Here is a 24,422-nt window from a genome sequence, read left to right as displayed (position 1 = left end):
GAATATAAGGGCTCGTTTTCATTTGAATGGTTTTAAAGCTGTAATTAGGATTGTTTTATGCTATGAAGTTAGTTTCATTTTATAATGGTATTTATAATACTATTGTTAATGCAGGCGTCAACTTCTGTGGCTAATTGGTTCAAAAGATATATTTCGGTGATTACACCACATTTTTTATTATTCAGTTATACAAAATACTGAAATAATAGTTCCCGACAAGTTTCGTAAATCGTAGGATTTACATCTTCAGGGATTAAATAGTATAACTTAAAGTTTAAACAAGAGAATTAATAAATACAAATCATAACTGTCTGGCTATTCATAAATTCAAATAACAGAATGCAGATATAAAACGTTATTGACGTTGAACAATACTAGACGATGCCATGTGTTCTTGTTTTCGTGCATACAGTCTGAGCTCAGATTGAGGTAGATTTTTTATTAGAGCTGACCACACTTGATAGAGAATTAAACCTTGATTTTTATTGCATTGGGTTGGGTTTTTCAGCATATTAACAGCCCCTTTAAATTTTCTTATATAACTGTTGTTTTGTACTGGGTGATTAAGGATCAAGGCTGTATAACTGAGAGGAGACCTCCACATAGCCTTTAAAGGAATGCGGAGAACCGACCAGGGCTTCTGACCTAATGTCCAATCCTAACCTTCTCGTGGTGCACCCTGTTGGGTAACTACTTGGATACTGAACGAACGAGGATGGGCTGCCAATTTGGGATTTAGCCAAACAAATTGTATTCTTATTGGTTAAACCAAAATAAAAAATGATGGTACAACATGACAAAATTTCATGCCGGCTGGGGCGTCGCCCGATTAAACAAGGCCCCCATTGTTTTCGCCAAGGGAACCAGGGCGAACAGTGAAAAGTCAGCTACTGGAACAAATCTGAAAACAAACCCCAACTCAACATCACCAGAGTTAAAGTTCAGTACCATCAACATAAAAAGCCTGAATGGCAAAGAAATGGGGCTAGCTGAGGAATTAGATAAGTACCAGATCGACATAATAGGGGTGACTGAAACAAAAAAGACAAAAACTGGTGAGATCTTTCTGAGCAATAAATACAAAATGTTACATTCAGGAAATAAAAATCAAGGAAAAGAATGAGTAGCCATAGTATTCAACACAAAATACGAGGCTAATCTTCTTGAATGGCAGTCAGTCTCAAGTAGAGTAATGTGGGCAAATATGAGAATGGGGAACTGGACAATGAGACTTATTTGTGCCTATGGTCCCACAGAAGGTTCTACCAAGGTAGAAGTGGAGGAATTTTTTGAGGCTCTAGAGAAAGCTACTGACACAGTGAAAAAGGAAAAGTTGATCCTTGCTGGGGATCCAAATAGAGTAGGAAGTGATTGTCAGACATCCAAAAATGTTTTGAGAAAATTTGGAGAAAAGTGCAGAGCTAATAATAATGGCAAATATCTGTTGGATTTCTGCTCAGGACATGGACTGGTTATTACTAACACCATGTTCCAAAATAAAAATGTGCACAAATTCACATGGAGAGAAGAGACAAGGAATAAGAAAAGTCTCATTGACTATGTTATTGTTGATAATGATGTTTTCTCCCTGGTGCAGGACACCAGAGTGTACAGAGGATTTGAAATTGGAAGTGATCACTATTTAATCTTGAGCAGGATAAAATTGAATTTCATATTGAAAAGAATAATATGCAAGAAAGTTTTAAAGCGAATAAAAGCTGAGCAGCTCTCAGATGTGAACTGTAGACTAAAATACACAAAGATTATTGAAGAAAAAATGAAAGAGTTTGAGAACAGGAATCAAACCTTGGAGATTCAGTTGCAAACTCTGAAGAAAACATTGATTGATTGATTCTGCCAGAGAGGCATGTGATGAAGTTGTCTGCAAAGATAAAAAAAATCAGAACTCCCTGGTGGACACAGGAAGTTAAAGAGGCAGTGAAGGAAAAGAAGAAAGCGTATCAAAAGTTCCTGTCAAATAAGTCATCTTGTGCTCTTAGAGAATATACAGGCAAATGCAAGAATGCTAAACACTGTATAAAACTAGCTAAACAAAAGTCATGGGAGGACTTTGGCAAGAATATAGAAAATAAATATCAAGAAGGTGGCAAAATATTCTGGAGGTTGTTGAAGAAGCTTAGGAATGGAGGAAAGAGTGCTGTAAAAGGAGTTAGAGATGATAAAGGTGAAATGAAAACAGGAGAAAAAGATATCCTTGAAGTATGGAGTAATTACTTTGAAAATTTGCTAAATGAAACGAGCAGTGATGACAGCACAGTGGTAAAAAACACTGACCAGGCATGCAGTCAGGAATACATATCCATACTTGAAGTAGAAAAAGCCATCAAAGGCTGAAATGTGAAAAGGCAGCAGGAATAGATGATATTCGACCAGAAATGCTGAAATATGGTGCTATAAGAGTCTTACAGTGGCTGCACTGCATAGTTCAGAAAGCCTGGACAGAGGGACGAATTCCTGATGATTGGAGTAGAGCTCTCATAGTACCCATATATAAAAAGGGAAATAAAACTGAATGTGAGACTTACAGAGGTATTTCCCTACCTCTGTAATTCTCACATGTTCCTGGCAAGATCTATGCAAGTATACTTGAGAAACGGTTGAGAAGAATTGTGGAAGAAAAGCTTGGTGAAGAACAAGCTGGATTCAGGCCAAATAGAGGCTGTCAGGATCAGCTCGTCACTTTACGACAAATAGTCGAGAAAGCATGGGAACATAGCAGAGATCTGTATTTAAGTTTTGTCGATTTGGAAAAGGCATATGAGAAGGTGCCAAGAGAGAAGCTATTCAATACGCTACAGTTATATGGTGTCAATTGGGCATTATATCAAGCAATACTTAGTCTTTATTTGAGTTTTAAGTCAGCAGTTAGAATTGAAGGAAGTACAGGAAGATGGTTTAATGTTAAATCTGGTGTGAGAGAGGGATGTACATTATCCCCTCTGTTATTCATTATCTATATGGATCACATTATGAAGGAAAGTGGTATTAAACATGATATCAAAATTGGAGATGTTAATGTCAGCTCTTTGCTTTATGCGGATGATGTTATACTTCTAAATAAATCTGCTACAAGTCTGCAAGATTCTCTGAGTAAATTGAATAGCTGTTGTAATAGATATGGTATGAAGGTCAGCAATAAAAAGACAAAGACAATGAAAATAACCAGAATCGTTGAAAATGTCAAACTGTGTTGTGAATGGAGAACCTGTGGAACAAGTAAAACATTTCACCTATTTAGGCACGATTTTTACTGAAGATGGTAAATTAAATATAGAAACAGACAACAGAATCAGCAAAGCTGGTATGGTGGGAAGTCAATTGAATAAATTCATATTGAATAAGAGAGAAATTAGTTGGAACACTAAATTGACTGTATACAAGACATTGTTCAAACCAGTTTTAACTTATGGATCTGAGAGCTGGGTCAGAAGTAAAACATTTGACCAAAGACTAGAGACTGCAGGTATGAGAGTCCTGAGAAAGATCAGAGGCATGAACAGATGGCATCAATGGCAATATCATATTAAAAACGAGGATATTAGGAAAGAACTTGACATTGTCAACATCCAGGAATTCATTAGCAGGGCTAATCTCATGTGGTATGGTCACTTAAACAGAATGGGTGAAGAAAGATTAGCAAAACAAGTGTTCTCTGCCAAGTTGGCAGCAAAACGACCCAGAGGAAGTCCAAGATATAGGTGGATTGATACAGTACAAAGTGCGTTAGATGATAGAATTATATAAGATCTGATAATGTTGGAGTCTTGACAAGTAACAGACTGATTTGGAGGAAAATTGTAGATAGGAAGTTAGTAATGATGTAATTTTTTTCATGTAGTACTATCATATCCTGTACACCCCCTTTAGGGTACATGGCAGGAATTTGATGATGATGAAGCAGATATTAGATCCAGCATTATTTTAAAGTTGATGTAGAAACTATTTGCCTTTTATTAGTCCATTTTGATAAGGTTTCACTGGCCTGACAGCTGTTTCGAACTCTGTTCTCTTCAGAAATCACGCAGAAATCTTAAGAGATAAGAACTCTTTTTGTACTAAGGAACTTGAAATGTCAAAGAAATGTATTTTTCATAAGTGAACTCTTAGTCACTGTGTTAAAGTAATTACTAAAATAAAGTGCCAAAGGCTTCAATTCAACAAGAAGTTACATAAGCAAAGTGGATATTAGATCCAGTTATTTCAAAGCCAAATGTAGAAACTATGTATTTCTGCAACCTCTCTGGTCAAGTCACAAAACTATCATCGTTTCATGGACAGATATTTGCAATATGTATTTAATTAAGAGTTGGTTAGATGTAAAATAGCATCTTGAACAGAAGGGAATGCCTAGTTTTTTGGATGCTGAGGAGGCTATTGATGTGACATGTTTATGCCAGGAGAGACTGGAGGTATGCAAAGAGATCTGATTTTGTTGGTGATTTATGTATTACTGAGTTCTATTACTGAGGGTAAGGATAGATTAACTGAGATCTCTTTGTTGAGAGAAAATGCAAGATTGTGTTTTGGCGACATTGAACATAACAAGGTTGTCCTTGCTGTTTTGGAGATTAATGTTTAAGGCACTAGTTGTAGCTGATCTTCTAGCCTGGGATGTCAAAGGACTGCATGGTTTGTCAATTGAATAGGATGAGTGGAGAGTACTATCATCTACAAAGCTGTGTATAAGATTAGTGGTGATTGAGCAGGTCATTTATGTACAGGAGAAAGAGAGTAGGTGATAGGACAGTGTCTTGAAGTGGTAGTGAAGTTCAAAGAGATGGAGTCTTCTACTATAACTCATAGAGAACAACCAGAGCAAAAACTGGCTACCCAATTACAGAAGGTTGGTAGGGAGACAAAAAAAATGGCAATTTGTTTAGCAGGCAATTTGCCTGCATATGTGGCAATTTGCCACATATGGGCAAAAGCTTTGGAAATGTTAAGGGTGGCAACACAAATTTCTCCCAACTTTCCATGGCACTTGTCTAGTGGTGGATAACATAGGCTATGAGATCGATTGTGGATCTTGAATGGCAGAATCCATTGGGCTTCTGAGTAGTTGAGGAATTGCCTATTGGTGAGTTTCTCCATTATTTTGGAGTGGACAGAGGTGATGACAATTGGTCAGTAGTTTGATGTTAGACTTTTATTGCCCTTTTTTGGAATGAGATGGATATGAGATTTCTTGAATGCATTGGAATAAGTACCAGGTATGAATAATAAATTGTAGAGATGATGCAGGATGGATGTTAACTCTAGAGCACAGTGTTTGAGAACAGTTAGAGAGATGCTATCTGGACTAGAAGACTTCTTAATGTTCAAGTTATTTATAGTTTTCTGGTGTCTTTTTGTCAAAATACCACAGGAGTCATCTTGGTCATCTGTGCAGGAGTTCTAGGAAAAGAATGATGGTGATGCCAGGAGTTCAGCTTTATCTCTGGATGAAGTAATAGTGGTATCATCAGTATCAGAGAGAGAGATGCAAGTACAAGTAAACAGAAGTTGCATCTAGTGGCCCTGGCAAGGAACCAGAAGGCATTGCTTCTATTTGGATAAGAGGCAAGATTTTTGCTAATTGGCCTTTATAAAATCTTATTTGGATTTGCTAATGACTGATTTGCATATATTGCATGCTTTGGTATAGGCAGAGTATTAAACTGGCTTGATGTGAGCCACATGCAGTTAGCAGAATCTTTTTCTTCAACTGCTTTGATACACTTTTGGTCAAACCAGGGCTTGAAAAGCAGATGAGGATTATGGGTAGAATGAAGGCCTTCATGCTGGTAAGAATAATTTCTGACTCGTTCGCAGCAAGTGTTAGTCAGATGAGCAGAAGCAATAGTCAGACCAAAAAGGAGGAGTAGAAATTCTGGAGGTCATCTCTTCAGAATTTCCTCCCAAAACGTTGGGAAGTTAATTATTCCTAACATGGTTATAGTCTCCATAATTTTACTGAAATGAATCCCAATTGGCTCCTTTGTAATGCGAGGTCAGGAGTGGTTGGAGGAAGGGTATTCTGTGAGAAAGGAGACTTGTACAAGATTATGATCTGAATTGCTGAGAGGAGAGGTAACCTCTGTGGTGTATCTGGAAGGAAACTAGTCAAAAAATGGATCCAGAGTATTTAGAGAGTAGAGAGGATTATCAGGAATTCAAGTAGGTAGATGAAAAATTTGTGTTAGGCATCACTCGTAGTAAAGACTTCTTTTCATCCAGCTTGATCGGTCTTCTTCTTCTTGGCTTTGCATATTAAGCAATTGTTTGCCTGTAACGTTTTCAAGGGTTTAAAAGGTCTTCTGCTCATCTCTTCCTGGGTATTCATCTTGATCAGTGTCCCTTTGGTTTATATTTCAGGCAATATTTGGCCATCTGTCCTCATTCATTCTTTCTAAATGGTTTTTCTAGTTCTTTCTATAGTTTGTGATGTCTTCTGATTTGTTAATTATGGATAATTGTTTTCTTATTTTGTCTATTCTTTTATAGCCTGCAAGCAGTCTTAGGAACTTAATTTCTGCAACTTTCTCTTCATTCTCCCCAAGTCCTTGTTTCACTGCCATATTTCAGAATTGGTTTAGCTATTATTTTATATAGTTTTATTTGGGTTGTTCTAGACATCAGTTTACTGAAGTGTCTGTTCAAAGTTCCAATGACTGCTAGGAATTTTTGCTTCATATGCAATGTCAATTTCTCCATTGGGACTTATGTAATTTGTTAGATATTTAAATTTGTTCACTTGTTCTATTACTTTGTTGTGAATGACTAGTTTGCATCTTTTAATTTCTTTACCTTGAAATGCTATTGATTTCATTTTATTTATTGATTTTGAACAGACATGTCATACTGTTCTATTGTTTTGTTCAGTACGTGTAGATTTTTCTGTAATTGGTCTTCATTTTCAGCAAAAAATAACTTGATTGTCAGCATACAAAAGGCTGGTTAATTCTTTATTTCCTATTTTAATTCCTATGATTTTGTTTTTCCTCCACTCTCTTGAAAATTTTTCCATATTTATATATTGAAGAGTATTGGTGATAATCCACTTCCTTGAATGAGAGTTCTATCGGTTTTAATTTTTCAGTTATTTCATTATTACTTTTAATTGTAATATAGCATTCTTCCATTATATTTGCTATTGCTTTTGTAGTTTGAGATGGAGCTTTCAATTCATACAGTATATTGATTATTTTTGTAGATTTGATCATATACTTTCTCATAATCCAGGAAGGCCATATATGTTGGCAGGTTAAATTCTATTCTTTTTTCTACAATTTGTTTAAGTATAAATGTAAGATCTGTGCAGGATCTTCCTTTCCTAAAGCCGAATTGTTCTTCTCAATAATTTCCTCATCCCATGGTGTTAATTTACTTTTAATTATATTTAGATATATTTTATAGCACATATTTAATTATGATATTCCTCTATAGTTTCTGCAATCCTTTCTGTTTCCTTTTTTGAATATATTTATGACTATTGCTGTCTTCCATTCTTGTGGGATGTTTCCTTCTTCCCATATTCTGTTTAGGAATTTAATTAATCGTAACTGAAATGGTTTAGAGTTGTATTTGTATAGTTCTGAATTTATTCCATCTTCTCCTGTAGCTTTTTCTATTTTTGAGTTTTTCGAATATTTTCTTTAGATCATTAAACTGTATTGGTGCTTCATTTAGTTCTTGACTTATTATTTGTTTTATTTCAATTTGATTATTATTGTTTAGAAGCTGGGTACAGTGATTGATCCCATTCTTTTGGAGAGGGGGGGGCTTCTAATTGTAGATTATCCTTTGTTTCTTGGATGATTTTTTTAATGATTTTATAGCTCTTTAATTGAGGTCCATTTATGTCATGTTCTCATCTTGATACAAATTTTTCCCAGTCTTGTCTTCTGATTTTCCTGGTTTCTCTTCTTGTTATTGCTCTGATTCTTTTATATTCTATTTCATTTCCTATGGTTCTGTCATTTAACCCAATTATGTTTCTTTTTTCTTTCTTATTGAAGATTCTATTTCTGGGTTCCAGGTTCTGAGTCCTTTCCTTTTTCTTCGTAGTTTTGTTCCTATGACTTCATATGCTGCTTGTGTTACTATTTGCTTAATGTTTTACCATTCATTTTCTATATCTTTATCTTAATTTATTTTCATTGTATGATTTATCTTATTTGATATTACTATTATTAGTTTTCTGATACTATCTTGCTGTAACAGTTCTATCTTAAATTGCTCCTGCTTTTGTTGTTGTGTTCTTATATTGTTTCTGTTTCTTTGGTTCAGGACCTAATAGTACTGATTAATACACAATGTTCTGAGTCAATATTGCATTCTCTGTATACTCTGCAATTTCTTACCATCTTTAGTTTTTCACTCACTATAATATTTCACTCACCATGATATCAATGATGCTTTTATATCTTCAGGCTTCCAATGTATATTTATGTATATTATCATCATCATCATCAAATTCCTGCCATGTACCCTCAAGGGGTGTACAGGATATGATAGTACTACATGAAAAATTACATCATTACTAACTTCCTATCTACAATTTTCCTCCAAATCAGTCTGTTACTTGTCAACACTCCAACATTACCAGATCTTATATTTTTATCGTCTAAGGCACTTTGTACCATATCAATCCACCTATATCTTGGTCTTCCTCTGGGTCGTTTTCCTGCCAGCTTGGCAGAGAACACTTGTTTTGATAATCTTTTCTCGCTCATTCTGTTTAAGTGACATTCTGCTAACGAATTAAATACAGATCTTGACATTGTCATTCTGGATGCTGACAATGTCAAGTTCTTTCCTAATATCCTCGTTTTTAATATGATATTGCCATTGATGCCATCTGTTCATGCCTATAATCTTTCTCGGGACTCTCATATCTGCGGTCTCTAGTCTTTGGTCAAGTGTTTTACTTCTGACCCAGCTCTCAGATCCATAAGTTAAAACTGGTTTGAACACTGTCGTGTATACAGCTAATTTAGTGTTCCGACTAATTTCTCTCTTATTCCATATGAATTTATTCAATTGACTTTCCACCATACCAGCTTTGCTGATTCTGTTGTCTATTTCTCTATTTAATTTACCATCTTCAGTAAAAATGGTGCCTAAGTAGCTGAAATGTTTCACTTGTTCCACAGGTTCTCCATTCACAACACAGTTGACATTTTCAATGATTCTGCCTATTTTCATTGTCTTTGTCTTTTTATTGCTGACCTTCATACCATGACTATTACAACAGCTATTCAATTTAGTCAGAGAATATTGCAGATTTGTAGCGGATTTATTTAGAAGTATAACATCATTGCATTAAGGAAAAAGCTGACATTAACATCTCCAATTTTGATATCATGTTTAATACCACTTTCTTTCATAACGTGATCCATATATAGATAATGAATAACAGAGGGGATAATGTACATCCTTGTCTCACACCAGATTTAACATTAAACCATCTTCCTGTACTTCCTTCAATTCTAACTGCTGACTTACAACTCAAATAAAGACTAAGTATTGCTTGATATAATGCCCCATTGACAAAACCTAAATACAGATATTTGTTATATTCCCATGATTACAACACTATTTGTCGTAAAGTGAAGATCTGATCCTGACAGCCTCTATTTGACCTGAATCCAGCTTGTTCTTCACCAAGCTTTTCTTCCACAATTCTTCTCAACCGTTTCTCAAGTATACTTGCATATATCTTACCAGGAACACTCAATAGGGATATACCTCTGTAATTCTCACATTCAGTTTTATTTCCCTTTTTATATATGGGTACTATGAGAGCTCTACTCCAATCATCTGGAATCCGTCCCTCTGTCCAGGCATTCTGAACTATGCGGTGCAGCCACTGTAAGACTTTTATACCACCATACTTCACCATTTCTGGTCAAATATCATCTACTCCTGCTGCCTTTTCACATTTCAAGCCTTTGATGGCTTTTTCTACTTCAAGTATGGATATGGATTCCTGACTGCATGCCTGGTCAGTGTTTTTTATCACTGTGCTGTCATCACTGCTTGTTTCATTTAGCAAATTTTCAAAGTAATTACTCCATACTTCAAGGATATCTTTTTCTCCTGTTTTCATTTCACCTTTATCATCTCTTAACTCCTTTTACAGCACTCTTTCCTCCATTCCTAAGCTTCTTCAACAACCTCCAGAATATTTTGCCACCTTCTTGATATTTATTTTCTATGTTCTTGCCAAAGTCCTCCCATGACTTTTGTTTAGCTAGTTTTACACAGTGTTTAGCTTTCTTACATTTGTCTCTATATTCTCTAAGAGCACAAGCTGACTTATTTGCCAAGAACTTTTGATATGCTTTCTTCTTTTGCTTCACTGCCTCTTTAACTTCCTGCATCCACCATGGATTTCTAATTTTTTTATCCTTGCAGACAACTTCACCACATGCCTCTCTAGCTGAATCAGTCAGGGTTTTCTTGAAGGCTTGCCACTGAATCTCCAAGGTTTGGTTCATGCTCTCAAACTCTTTCATTTTTCCTTCAATAACTTTATGTATTTTAGTCTACAGTTCACATCTGAGAGCTGCTCAACTTTTATTCGCTTTAAAACTTTCTTACATGTCATTCTTTTCGATATGAAATTCAATTGTATCCTACTCAAGACTAAATAGTGATCACTTCCAATTTAAAATTCTCTTTTCATTCTGGTGTCCTGCACCAGGGAGAAAATATCATTATCAACAATAACATAGTCAATGAGACTTTTCTGATTCCTTGCTTTTTCTCTCCATGTGAATTTGTGCACATTTTTATGTTGGAACATGGTGTTAGTAATAACCAGTCCATGTCCTGAGCAGAAATCCAACAGATATTTGCCATTATTATTAGCTTTGCACTTTTCTCCAAATTTTCCCAAAACATTTTTGTATGTCTGACAATCACTTCCTACTCTGCTATTTATATCCCCAACAAGGACGAACTTTTCCTTTTTCATTGTGTCAGTAGCTTTCTTTAGAGCCTCAAAAAATTCCTCCACCTCTACCTTAGTAGAACCTTCTGTGGGACCATAGGCACAAATAAGTCTCGTTGTCCAGTTCCCTATTCTGATATTTGCCCAAATCACTCTACTTGACACTGCCTGCCATTCAAAAAGATGAGCCTCGTATTTTGTGTTGAATACTATGGCTACTCCTTCTTTTCCTTGATTGTCATTGCCTGAATATAACATTTTGTATTTATTGCTGAGAAAGATCTTACCAGTTTTTATCTTTTTTGTTTCAGTCACCCCTATTATGTCGATCTGGTACTTATCTAATTCCTCAGCTAGTTCCATTTCTTTGCCATTCAGGCTTCTTATGTTAATAGTACCGAATTTTAACTCTGGTGATGTTGAGTTGGGATATGTTTTCAGATTTGTATATTAATATACATAAATAATTAAAAAAATAATAATGTTTAAAGAAGCTGTTAGTGATTTTCAAACTATCATCATCATCAAATTCACAACGTGTACCCTCAAGGGGTGTACAGGATATGATAGTACTACGTGAAAAATTTACATTATTACTAACTACCTATCTACAATTTTCCTCCAAATCGATCTGTTACTTGTCAAGACTCCAACATTATCAGATCTTATATTTCTATCTTCTAGGGCACTTTTTACCATATCACTCCACCTATATATTGGTCTTTCTCTGGGTATTTTTCCTGCCAACCTGGCAAAGAACACTTGTTTTGCTAATCTTTCCTCTCTCATTCTGTTTAAGTGACCATACCACCTGAGATTAGCAAAACACATTCCTGGATGCTAACAGTGGCAAGTTCTTTCCTAATATCCTCATTTTTAATCTGATACTGCCATTGATGCCATATATTCACGCCCCTAATCTTTCTCAGGACTCTCATATCTGCAGTCTCTAGTCTTCGGTCTTTTACTTCTGACCTAGCTCTCAGATCCATAATTTAAAATTGGCTTGAATACTGTCTTGTATACAACTAATTTAGTGTTTTGGCTAATTTCTCTCTTATTCCATATAAATTTATTCACTTGACTTCCTACCATACCAGCTTTGTTGATTCTGTTATCTATTTCCATATTTTAATTTATCATCTTCACTAAAAATCATGCCTAAGTAGCTGAAATGTTTTACTGGTTCTATAGGTTCTCCATTCACAATGCAGTTAATATTTTCAATGCTTCTGTTTATTTTTATTGTCTTGTTATTGCTGACCTTTATACCATATCTATTACAACAGTTATTCAATTTAGTCAGGGAATCTTGCAGACTTATTGTGGATTTATTTAGAAAAATAACATCACTTGCATAAAGCAAAGAGCTGACATTATCATTTCCAATTTTGATAATCCCACTTTCCTTCATAATGTGATCCATATAGATAATGAATAACAGAGGAGATAAAGTACGTTCTTGTCTGACACCAGATTTAACATTAAATCACCTTCCTGTACTTCCTTCAGTTCTAACTGCTGACTTACAACTCAAATAAAGACTAAGTATTGCTTGGTATAATGCCCCATTGACACCATATAACTTAGCATTTCGAATAGCTTCTCTCTTGGCACCTTGTCATATTCCTTTTCCAGATCTACAAAACTTAAATACAGATTTTTGTTATATTCCCATGATTTCTCAACTATCTGTCGTAAAGTGAAAATCTGATCCTGACTTCTTCTATTTGGCTTGAATCCAGTGTATTCTTCACCAAGCTTCTCTTCCACAATCCTCCTCAAATGTTTCTCAAGTATACTTGCATAAATCTTACCAGGAATGTCTGGTAGAGAAATACCTCTGTAATTCTTCACATTCAGTTTTATTTCCCTTTATATATGGGGACTATGAGAGCTCTACTCCAATCATCTGAAATTCGTCCCTCTGTCCAGGCTGTTATATATTTACTTTTCTTAATTTTATGTCGTTACCTTTTCTGTAATAGTTTACTTCCTTTATGAATTTACCTCTCTACAATAACTACAAGACTTACAAAATTTCCCTTACTCTAATATCTGTATGACTTCTTATGTGTTCATTCTATAAGGAAAGCAAATTCTATATCTCTTGCCGATTCCTAATCTTACTCACGTGCCTACCCTGACTGTTAAAGGTTATTCTTTGCTAAAAGAAACGAATCCTCTAATTTCTTTCTGGTGCCGTCTTCTCTTCCAACATTGACAGATTTATTTTTTAAAGCTATGCCAGCCAATATCTTAGAATAGAGGGGACTCTTATTCTGGGAGACTTTTTCAGACTATTGGTGCACATAGGTGAATAAGTTTAGTGCTTAAACTCATAAATTAAACGCTTTAATTCCTAATCTTACTCACGTGCCTCCCTGACTGTTAAAGGTTATTCTTTGCTAAAAGAAACGAATCCTCTAATTTCTTTCTGGGGCCGTCTTCTCTTCAGACATTGACAAATTTATTTTTTAAAGCTGCGCCAGCCAATATCTTAGAATAGAGGGGACACTTATTCAGGGAGACTTTTTCAGACTATTGGTGCACATAGGTGAATAAGTTTAGTGCTTAAACTCATAAATTAAACGCTTTACTGTGGCTAAGTAAATTCTGGTTTGCAGTCTTAACCTCTATAAAAACATGTTATACCTTTCTTTCAATCCCCCCCCCCCCTGCTATGGTTCAGATTAATGAGTGGTAGTTTAGATTCATATCACAGGCAAAACTCAGGTATAGAAGAAAAAAACATATTTATTGGAATCTAAAGACATAATATACACTTAGACTAATCTCACTTTCAATTAGTTCAATGACATGCTAAATCAAACCGATTAATACTCTAATGCATGAACAATAAATCCTTCCTTTAAGTTAGAAATTAAACACACATAATATGCACATTATACACTTCTAATCAATATTCTATCTACTATGTTAGTCTTGCACATTAAACTAGTCGCAATCATCTATAATTATTCCAGACAATTTGTCTTATGGACATTAGCCACTGCTAAATAATCACTTAAAGTGCTTAAATACTGTCCATTCTCGATTATTACACTACAATGATCTTTCCCTTTTACTGACTGGGTAATTATACAACAAAATCTGTACTTTACCATTTCTTGGGACAGGATCTCCAGGAGGTCCGTCTGAACTGTCCTCCTTTGTTTGATTTACCTCTCGATACTTCCATAAGCCTGCGTCCATGTGGTAGGTCACTATGGTCAACAGATTAAGCTATGCTCTGCACCTGGCAATTTTTCTCATCTATTCTTGATCTGTTTCGGGCCATCGTTGTATCTACTGCCGGTTTCATAGGACATGTCCACGATATTATTCCGTCAGAACTTTCAGCGAAGACAGCATATGCTGACATCTCACGCTTTCGTTCTGGCAGAAATTCAGACATCAAAGGGAAAGGTGCATCGTCCGATATCCTACAATCGCCAAGAAACACCATCAGGAACTACCAGTCCACGGGAGAAGTCGAATCATCATCCAATAGGCGAAAAAAAAAGCCTTGAGAAAGGGGTGCAAACCCTTTTTATTCTCCCTTTACTTCCCCCCTTTTTAGCACCCTGTTACTAGCTGCAATAGCACCCTCTTACTTTCTTCGTCCACAGGAATGTCGGCACATCACGAGATCTCTGGTAGCGTCTTCCGGGAAATGAATGTGCGTTGCTTTCCGAGATTGTCAATGCCTCGGGCCCACCCGTGACCTTTGGACTATTGTTTACATCTAATTTTCCCCTTCATTGTATACATGATGCATTCATATAATAACAATTTATACACAAAGTTCTTTACATGGTCTTACAATTCTACTAAAAGCAGGTAATTCCATTTCTATTTACAGTTAGTACTTTATTTCTTCTGCTCAAGTACAAGTTTTTTCTTTCAGCTGATTTTTCTGACTTGTTAAATCCTGAATGAACTGTTTCCTTTTAATGGTTCTTCATTCAGGATGTAACAAAGCCTTCTGAACTATGCAGTGTAGCCATTGTAAGACTTTTATACCTCCATACTCTGGTCGAATATCATCTACTCCAGCTGCCTTTCCACATTTCAGGCTTTTGATGGCTTTTTTCTACTTCAAGTATGGATATGTATGTATTCCTGATTGCATACCTGTTGAGGGTTTTTTACCACTGTGCTGTCACTGATCATTTCATTCAGCAATTTTTCGAAGCAGTTACTCCATATTTCAAGAATATCTTTTTCTCCAGTTTTCATGTCCCCTTTGTCGTTTATTAGATGGGTAGCTTCAAGGTAGTGTGGGAGTTGGGAATTGATGATTTTTTTCCCATTACTTTAGACCATAGGTTCCCAAAGTGGGTGGTGCCGCCCCCAGTGGGCGCTGAAGCCTTCTAGGGGGGCTATAGTGGGATCAGAAGCATTTGGGGGCGGTCTAGGGGTTGGTGGCTCTTTATAGAAGAAATCAATAATATATATTTAAAAATTAATTATTTTCGTGATTTTACGATTAGATAATCATTTAAAATTTAAATATTGAATTTTAATTCATCTTATGCCCGTGAGCAGTGACTTGTCTCCCTTCTTGGGAATGGGTTAAATATAGGCCAACTTCCAGGCTGCAGGATAGATACCACAGCCTGGAAATGGGAGCAATCATTTTCCCATGATATTCCACTCTCTTACATGGTTGCTCATGTAAGAGAGTGGAATTCCATCATGAATATCCATTGTATTGCATCTCAGATATCACGATGGAAAATAAATCAAGTTGACTGGAATATCATTAATATTATTATTATCGTATGGGTGTCTCCATGAACTACTAAGACTCATTGCAGGAGACCCAAACTAACAACACAATCTATCATACCTTTCCTTGAACCCATTAACAGACAAAGCACTCACAACTGACTCTGGCAGCCCATTCCATTCATTCACAAGTGAAAAATCTAGTCCTCACAACCCTACTAACCACAACTTCCAGGGATGGCCTCTTGTTCTTCCCCTTTTGCCAAGTGCTGAAACATTTCCCCTGCAGCAGTCCTATAAAACCCTTTATGTAACTTAAATGTTTCTATCATATTCCCTCTTTTTAGCCAACAGCCAACTTCTGCAATGCACACATCCTCAATCTGTCTTCGTATGGAACATTGAACATTTCACAGACCACCCGCCTCTGAATCCTCCCCACCACATCCTCATCACCAAGAAACCGAGAAGACTAGACTTGAGCATAGTAATCCAGATGTGGATGTATCAAAGTCTAATGACTTCGTTATCTGTACTTGTCAGTATGTTCTTCGAAAACCAAGTAATCTTATGAGCAACCTTGGCAATATGTCCTCATACTTCAGCTCTCTATCTACCACTACCCCTAAATCCCTAGTTATGTCTCTTTCCTGGAGTACAGTTCCATCAACGTGGAACTGTACTCCAGGAAAGAGACATAACTAGGGATTTTTATAATTGTAATTGATTTATCCCAAAATTTATAACTTTACATTTCTCCACATTAAATTGATACCCATTAACTTTTGCCCATACTGACAGCCAGTGCTGGCGCCTTTCCAAAATAGTTTTTTTTTTTTTTGAATAAAGTGTGCATAAAATGAATAGCAAATGAAAACAGCTTTACAGTATAATGTTACCTACGAATTAGTCCTGCTTATACAAATTTATTTTACACGGAACTCAACAATTAATCATAAGTTGATTTATGATACATCAAAAAATAAAGAACTATTTTAGGTATATTTTCGTAAATTTTAATCAAAAATTACAGTGATATAATCGGGTCCAGGATACAATTTCAGAATTTATTTGTTCGTTTCTGGGAAGATCTGAAGGGGCCCGAACAGAAGACGACATACATTCATAATTATATGTACCATTTTGTACCATTTGTTGTTCGTTTAAACTCTTATCTCATATTTTTTGACATCTTTTAGGCCTTTTCTTCTGCGGCTCCTGTGTATATTGCACACGCCACCAGCCGGGCCTGCTGACAGCCTATTTAAATCATCCTGCAAGTTCTCCATGCCATTTTGATGAATTATTACTCTACCTAATTTTGCATCATCAGCAAACAATTGAATATTTACATGGCATATTCCGGTAATTGCATCACATTTTTTTAATAACCTATATAAAACACAATGAATTAATAAAAGACCCGACAAGTTTCATAAGTTCGCTTGACTTACATCTTCAGGGGTAAAAGGTAACTAAAGTTTAAAACACAAAGAAAAGAGAAATTATTAGTAATAGTTCATACTATACAGTTGTAGCCATCTGACTATTCATAAAATTAAAAATCAGAATGCAGACTCAAAGCAGTGCTGAGTTTAAACAATGCTGGATGATGCCACGTTCTGTTGTTCACGTTCATAATCCGAGGTCTGATTGAGGTATATTTTTTATTAAAGCTGACCAAACTTGGTGGAGAATTAATCCTTGATTTTTATTGCATTGTGTTGGTATTTTAGCATGTTTGCAGCTTCTTTAAATTTCCTTATGTAACAGTTTTTTTTCTATGTACAACATGTTTGTTTTCTGCCAGAGTACATTGTGGCCGGTGGAAGTGGTATGGAAAGCTAGACCTGATTTGTGTTCTCTTCTGTTTCGCACATCCTTTTGGTGTTCGTTCATGCGAATTTCCCCAGATCTTCATGTCTATCCTACGTAGCAGATGCCGCAAGAACAATAAATTTTGTAAACACCTGTTTTTTTTCAAGGATGATGAGGAGGTTTCGGGAGATGTAGAAATCTCGAAATTTTTTCCAGTTGCAGAAAGGCTACTTTGATATATTTGTTAAGTAATTTAGCCATCTTGTCTGTAACATTTTTGATATATGGAAGATGTAAGTCAAACAACTTATGAAACTTGTTGGGTCGTTTATTAATTCATTGTGTTTTATATAGCTTATTAAAAAAATGTGGTCCAATTACCATCATTTTTTTATTTTGGTTTAACTAATAAGAATACAATTTGGTCGGCTAAATCCCAAATTGAGCAAATCTGAACAGAAACCCCAACTCAACATCACCAGAGTTAAAGATTGGTACTATCAACATAAGAAGCCTGAATGGCAAAGAAATGGAGCTAGCTGAGGAATTAGATAAGTACCAGATCGACATAATAGGGGTGACTGAAACAAAAAAGACCAAAACTGGTGAGATCTTTCTGAGCAATAAATACAAAATGTTATATTCAGGCAATGACAATCAACGAAAAGAAGGAGTAGCCATAGTATTCAACACAAAATACGAGACTAATCTTCTTGAATGGCAGTCAGTCTCAAGTAGAGTAATGTGGGCAAATATGAGTATGGGGAACTGGACAATGAGACTTATTTGTGCCTATGGTCCCACAGAAGGTTCTACTAAGGTAGAAGTGGAGGAATTTTTTGACGCTTTAGAAAAAGCAACTGACACAATGAAAAAGGAAAAGTTGGTCCTTGTTGGGGATCTAAATAGCAGAGTAGGAAATGATTGTGAGACATACAAAAATATTTTGGGAAAATTTGGAGAAAAGAGCAAAGCAAATATAATGGCAAATATCTGTTGGATTTCTGCTCAGGACATGGATTGGTTATTACTAACACCATGTTCCAACATAAAAATGTGCACAAATTCACATGGAGAGAAAAGGCAAGGAATAAGAAAAGTCTCATTGACTATGTTATTGTTGATAGTGATGTTTTCTCTCTGGTGCAGGACACCAGAGTGTACAGAGGATTTGAAATTGGAAGTGATCACTATTTAGTCTTGAGCAGAATAAAATTGAATTTCATATTGAAAAGAATAACATGCAAGAAAGTTTTAAAGCGAATAAAAGTTGAGCAGCTCTCAGATGTGAACTGTAGACTAAAATACAGAAAGATTATTGAAAAGAAAATGAAAGAGTTTGAGACCAGGAATCAAACCTTGGAGATTCAGTGGCAAACTCTGAAGAAAACATTGATTGATTCTGCCAGAGAGGCATGTGGTGAGGTTGTGTGCAAGGATAAAAAAATCAGAACTCCCTGGTGGACACAGGAAGTTAAAGAGGCAGTGAAGGAAAAGAAGAAAGCATATCAAAAGTTCCTGGCAAATAAGTCAGCTTTTACTCTTACAGAATACAGAGACAAATGTAAGAAAGCTAAACAGTGTGTAAAACTAGCTAAACAAAAGTCATGGAAGGACTTTGCCAAGAATATAGAAAATAAATATTCAGAAGGTGGCAAAATATTCTGGAGGTTGTTGAAGAAGCTTAGGAATGGAGGAAAGAGTGCTGTAAAAGGAGTTAGAGATGATAAAGGTGAAATGAAAACAGGAGAAAAAGATATCCTTGAAGTATGGAGTAATTACTTTGAAAATTTGCTAAATGAAACGAGCAATGATGACAGCACAGTGGTAAAAAACACTGACCAGGCATGCAGTCAGGAATACATATCCATACTTGAAGTATGGATATGTATATATAGGCTTGAAATGTGGAAAGGCAGCAGGAGCAGATGATATTCGACCAGAAATGCTGAAGTATGGTTGTATAAAAGTCTTACAGTGGCTGCACTGCATAGTTCAGAAAGCCTGGACAGAGGGAATTCCCGATGATTGAAGTAGAGCTCTCATAGTACCCATATATAAAAAGGGAAATAAAACTGAATGTGAGAATTACAGAGGTATTTCCCTACTGAGTGTTCCCGGCAAGATCTATGCAAGTATACTTGAGAAACGGTTGAGAAGAATTGTGGAAGAAAAGCTTGGTGAAGAACAAGCTGGATTCAGGCCAAAGAGAGGCTGTCAGGATCAGATCTTCACTTTACGACAAATAGTCGAGAAAGCATGGGAATATAACAAAGATCTGTATTTAAGTTTTGTCAATGGGGCATTATATCACGCAATACTTAGTCTTTATTTGAGTTGTAAGCAGTTGGAATTGAAGGAAGTACAGGAAGATGGTTTAATGTTAAATCTGGTGTGAGACAAGGATGTACATTATCCCCTCTGTTATTCATTATCTATATGGATCACATTATGAAGGAAAGTGGTATTAAACCTGATATCAAAATTGGAGATGTTAATGTCAGCTCTTTGCTTTATGCGGATGATTTTATACTTCTAAATAAATCCGCTACAAGTCTGCAAGATTCTCTGACTAAATTGAATAGCTGTTGTAATAGACAAGGTATGAAGTTCAGCAATAAAAAGACAAAGACAATGAAAATAGGTAGAATCATTGAAAATGTCAACTGTGTTGTGAATGGAGAACCTGTGGAACAAGTGAAACATTTCAGCTACTTAGGCACCATTTTTACTGAAGATGGTAAATTAAATATGGAAATAGACAACAGAATCAGCAAAGCTCGTATGGTGGGAAGTCAATTGAATAAATTCATATGGAATAAGAGAGAAATTAGTCGGAACACTAAATTAGCTGTATACAAGACAGTGTTCAAACCAGTTTTAACTTATGGATCTGAGAGATGGATTAGAAGTAAAACACTTGACCAAAGACTAGAGACCACAGATATGAGAGTCCTGAGAAAGATTAGAGGCATGAACAGATGGCATCAATGGCAATATCATATTAAAAATGAGGATATTAGGAAAGAACTTGACATTGTCAGCATCCGGGAATGCATTAGCAGAGCTGATCTCAGGTGGTATGGTCACTTAAATAGAATGGGAGAATAAAGATTAGCAAAACAAGTGTTCTCTGCCAGGTTGGCAGGAAAACGACCCAGAGGAAGACCAAGATATAGGTGGATTGATATGGTACAAAGTGCCTTAGATGATAGAAATATAAGATCTGATAATGTTGGAGTCTTGACAAGTAACAGACTAATTTGGAGGAAAATTGTAGATAGGAAGTTAGTAATGATGTAAATTTTTCATGTAGTACTGTCATATCCTGTACACCCCTTGAGGGTACATGGCAGGAATTTGATGATGATGATGGTCCAGTTACCGGAATATGCCATGTGAACTTCTAAACCACAGAAACCTCCACTTACAATTGAATATTTCCTTTCAAATTATTTCCTATGTTATTTATATACAAATTAAACAGTAGCATCCTAGCTCAAAACCATGAGGCTAGACACCTGCATTCTCGTGGATTCTGTTCCTCCATATACCTGTCCAGCACTAACCTCTTATCCACATAAACAGTGTCATATCCATCTTCATTTGTTATAATTTGTATAACAAAGTTCCATGTAGTATTCTACCAAATGTTTTTGCAAAATCCTGGAATCATTGTGTCCGCGCAGTTAGCCTAGTGGCTATGCGCTTCGCAACCATATGCCTGGGGAAGGAGTGTCCTAGGATCGATTCCCGTCGGTGACGTGAGGAGCTGAAGGATCTTCCTCAGCCATAGCCAAGTTAGCCGGTCTTGGGCATGGACAGCAGGGTTTTTTCCCCAGTTTATTCTGAGGTTTTTCATCCCGCAAAGCAGGCAAACTGGCCTTGAGAACTCAACACTACAGGCCATAGGATACACTGGGGTATAAGGCTGACCACCTTATCCTGTAAACAGAGTGAGGTCCGATGATCAATGGACCCTCGACACCGCAAGGTAAAAGAGGGTATAAGGAAGATAATGACATGACATGGAATCATTGTGTAGCCATTTCTTTTATCGAACTCTCCTGTCACTTTCTTATAAAAAAAATTAGTAAATTACTAAGGCATTACTAAAATTAGTATGCCATTATTAAATTAGTACTCTCCATGTTGGGGCGGATAGTAGAATACCCCAACTGCACTCCTGTGTATTGTAAGAGGTGATAAATGGAGACCCAGTCCCTTGGGGTATAGCCGGATCCCTTTCAGTGGTTGGGCGAAGGGCTAATTACCCCTCCCTGTAAAAATTATCTGATTACAGAAACTGCAAATCTGGATGAACAAATGCTCCTAGCGACAGACGTGACTTGCAAGACCCCCAGAAGACAGTTATCTAGCCTGGTCTGATGTGGATAACATATATATGACACACCAAGGGGAAAGCCATTCAGAACCCTTCTTGTGAAAGAGTTGCTTATGAAGCCACAAAAAATTCTAAAGATTGGATCATGGAATGTCAGAACACTGTACCAGGTAGGAAAAACTAGGCAGGTAACAAATGAAATGGGCAATTACAAGTTAGACATTTTAGACATCAGTGAACTCAGATGGACTGGTTTTGGTAGCCTTATAACTAAACACAATATTGTACTTCAGATCAGATGAGAAGCATGAAAAAGGAGTTGCACTAATATTGAACCCAAAAGTAACCAAAAGCCTGACAAAATTGCAACCAGTAATTGCAACCAGTACATAAAAGCCAGGTTCTATTCCAAATTTATCAAACTTTCTGTTGCGCACCTACTAACGATGCAGATGAAATAAAAGAATGTTTTTATGAAGAACTCTAAAAGATAATAAATTCTATTCAATCACCTCTGAATCCTCTCCACCACATCATCATCACCAAGAAATCCAGAAGACATGATATGATAATACTCATTGGCAATCTTAATGTAAAAGGTCATGTGCAGAAGAAAACTCCGTAGGTTTCAAGGCTTGTGGAGACTGAAATAAAAATGGCATGATGTTTGTATCCTTTTCTGAAATGAAAAACTTTGTTATTGAAGGAAGTAAATTCAAGCATAAAGAAATTGACTTGGATCGTGACAGATGATTTGGAAGAAACCAAATTGATCGTGTTACTATCAATAGTAAATTTGTAAGATCCATGCATGATGTGAGAGTCAAACATGGTGCTGATGTTGGTTCTGACCACTTCTTGTTAGTGATGAAGTTGAAATTAAAACTTCAAAGTGTAAGAAAGAAAAGAAGTTCAAGAACTGCATTTGATATAGAAAAATTAAAAATTAAACAAACAAGAGAAAAGTTTCTTTTCTCTTGTTTCAATCATCATCATCAAATTCCTGATATATACCCTCAAGGGGTGTACAGGATATGATAGTACTACATGAAAAATTATATCATTATTAACTTCCTATCTACAGTTTTCCTCCAAATCAGTCTGTTATCTGTCGAGACTCCAATATTACCAGCTCTTATATTTCTATTGTCTAAGGCACTTTGTACCGTATCAATCCACCTATATCTTGGTCTTCCTCTGGGTTGTTTTTCCTGGCAGAGAACACTTGTTTTGCTAATCTTTCCTCTCCTATTCTGTTTAAGTGACCATACCACCTGAGATTAGCTCTGCTAATGCATTCCTGGATGCTGACAATGTCAAGTTCTTTTCTAATATCCTTGTTTTTAATATGATATTGCCATTAATGCCATCTGTTCATGCCCTTAATCTTCCTCAGGACTCTCATATCTGCAGCCTCTAGTCTTTGGTCAAGTGTTTTATTTCTGACCCAGCTCTCAGATCCATCAGTTAAAACTAGTTTGAACACTGTCTTGTATACAGCTAATTTAGTGTTCCGACTAATTTCTCTCTTATTCCATATGAATTTATTCAGTTGACTTCCTAACATACCAGCTTTGCTGATTCTGTTGTCCATTTCCATATTTAATTTACCATTCTCACGTGCCTAAGTAGCTGAAATGTTTTACTTGTTCTATACGTTCTCCATTCACAATGCAGTTGATATTTTCAATGATTCTGCCTATTTTCATTGTCTTTGTCTTTTTAATGCTGACCTTCATATCATATCTATTACAACAGTTATTTAATTTAGTCAGGGAATCTTGCAGACTTGTAGCGGATTTATTTAGAAGTATACCATCCGCATAAAGCAAAGAACAGAGATTGACACTACCAATTTTGATATGTGATCCATATAGATAATGAATAAGAAAGGAGATAATGTACATCCTTGTCTGACACCAGATTTAACATTAAACCACCTTCCTGTACTTCCTTCAGTTCTAACTGCGGACTTACAACTCAAATAAAGACTAAATATTACTTGATATAATGCCCCATTGACAACATATAACTGTAGCATATTGAATAGCTTCTCTCTTGACACCTTGTCATATGCCTTTTCCAGATCTACAAAACTTAAATATAGATCTTTGTTATATTCCCATGATTTCTCGACTATCTGTCGTAAAGTGAAGATCTGATCTTAACAGCCTCTATTTGACCTGAATCCAGCTTGTTCTTCACCAAGCTTCTCTTCCACAATGCTTCTTAACCATTTCTCTAGTATAATTGTATACATCTTACCAGGAACACTCAGTAGAGAAATGCCTCTGTAAGTCTCACATTCAGTTTTATTTCCCTTTTTATATATGGGTACTATGAGAGCTCTACTCCAATCATCTGGAATTAGTCCTTCTGCCCGGGCCTTCTAAACTGTGCGGTGCAGCCACTGTAAGACTTTTATACCACCATACTTCACCATTTCTGGTCAAATATCATCTACTTCAGCTGCCTTTCCACATTTCAGGCATTTGATGGTTTTTTCTACTTTAAGTATGGATATGTATTCCTGACTGCATGCCTGGTCAGTGCTTTTTTGGCATTTTA

At 36.1% G+C, this 24,422-nt stretch overlaps 1 protein-coding gene across 1 annotated transcript in view; it reads left to right on the top strand.

The window, feature by feature from the left end:
- The window catches only part of pic (DNA damage-binding protein pic), a 359,026-nt gene that overhangs the window by 316,857 nt on the left and 17,747 nt on the right, over window positions 1-24,422 (top strand). The window lies entirely within an intron of this gene.

Source organism: Typopeltis vanoorti, chromosome 6 (assembly GCF_054136105.1).
Source record: "Typopeltis vanoorti isolate ZY-2024b chromosome 6, IOZ_Tvanoo_1.0, whole genome shotgun sequence".
NCBI classification, from domain to species: Eukaryota; Metazoa; Arthropoda; class Arachnida; order Uropygi; family Thelyphonidae; genus Typopeltis; species Typopeltis vanoorti.
Note: the sequence above shows the minus strand (reverse complement) of the source record. Positions and strands in the feature narration are given on the sequence as shown.